Source organism: Henckelia pumila, chromosome 2, assembly GCF_033568475.1.
Source record: "Henckelia pumila isolate YLH828 chromosome 2, ASM3356847v2, whole genome shotgun sequence".
NCBI lineage: Eukaryota > Viridiplantae > Streptophyta > Magnoliopsida > Lamiales > Gesneriaceae > Henckelia > Henckelia pumila.
The window spans coordinates 23,683,238-23,684,741 of NC_133121.1; the positions used below are offsets into that span (position 1 = coordinate 23,683,238).

A 1,504-nucleotide genomic window follows, 5' to 3' on the forward strand; every position below is an offset into this window, starting at 1 on the left:
ATCTTTTCTATGTAGCTCTTCATTTGTAATAAAAATTACTCATCTTTCATGGCTATCTCTTTGCTGGATCGTTGTTCTTTGCTATGTGTCAAAGCTTTTGTATTTTTGTTGAATCATAAGTATTGGATTTAAAATTATGTTTATTAAGTACGAAAGATCGTGCAAAAGCTGTCAACATTCTGGTGAAGGACTTGAAAGTTTTCTCATCATTTAATGAAGATATTTTTAAAGAAATAACATAGCTATTGACCTTTGAGAACTTTAGGTAATGAAACAATGTGTAGAGATTCCCTTATGGTTTTCTTGTTCAATTATGGGAATCATCCTCTTTTGATCCAAAGATATTGATCTGAATGTGATTGATAACATGTAGAGAGAATGAACAATTGTTTAAGTATGGGGGCACCAAGACTGCTAGGGGTATAATGCTTGTTGAACATAAAAAGTTGATATAGGCAAACCAAGTTGATAGAGGCAAACCCTCTGTTTCGTGAGAAGATGAACTTTCCCACCTTGAAGAAATCAAGATTAAGGACACCAATCAATCAGAGGTCTGTTTCTTGGGATTGTGATAATGTCATTTTTTTCTTGGTTGAGGTAATTAATCATCGTAGTTACGCTAATCTTTATTTTCTTGTATTATGATCTCATTTACCTAAGTTCTGTATTTAAAATTTCTGGTAACATCTAGTTTTGTGTTGGCTTTTTCTTTTTCATAGAATGCCATAATTTAGAGAATAAAATTTTAGTCTGAACTAATCACAATTTGTCAGAAGGATTCAGTCCATTGTTGATGAAAACAGCTAGCAAGATCTCATTAGCTTTGATATACAAGCCGAGCAAATGATCTTGTTTATGTTGTATTATTTCTCAAGGGTTTTTCAATTTTTATGGCTTACATTCTTGGATATTAATGGCTGAAACTTTTCATGTTCTCTTACTGCTAAGTCGTTAATTTATCAATTTCCTTAGGTTTTCAAATTTACTTTGTGTTCACAGGTTTTTACACCAGGCTGCCTCGTTCTTGTATCACCAAGAGAAGATGAATGTTCATTTTGAACCTGAAGTCCATGACGTGTTTGCTAGGATACCAGATTTTGGCTTCGTTGAAACTTTCTACAGTCAAGATACGAGGTGCGCAAACTTTGGGCCGTTGCTTAATTTAATTCTGGTTGGGCTCCTCTTTTCATAAAAAAATTTGGTTTCTGAAGAAAATTATTCATGATTTTTTACTAGAGATATGTGATGATTTACTCCATATTTCATATTGTTGGCTACTGCAGCGACCTTCATGACAGGGTAGATTTAGTAGCTTGCTTGGGAGGCGATGGGGTCATACAACACGCATCGAACTTATTTAGATGTCCTGTTCCTCCAGTTGTTTCATTTAATCTTGGATTCCTTGGGTTTCTAGCTAATTCCCATACTGTATGCCTCTTTCCTCCACCTATGATTTTGAAATATAGGAATTGCTTATATCATTTTATCTAAAAAGGTATCGTTG

The 1,504-nt window shown here is 34.0% G+C and overlaps 1 long non-coding RNA gene across 1 annotated transcript; it reads left to right on the forward strand.

Annotated features, from left to right (window-relative positions):
• The first annotated feature begins 222 nt into the window (after nt 1–222).
• Nucleotides 223–1,504, forward strand: LOC140885509 (uncharacterized). The gene is made up of 3 exons (XR_012150973.1): nt 223–551; nt 1,013–1,134; nt 1,284–1,504. It is a non-coding gene; the product is annotated as an uncharacterized lncRNA (long non-coding RNA).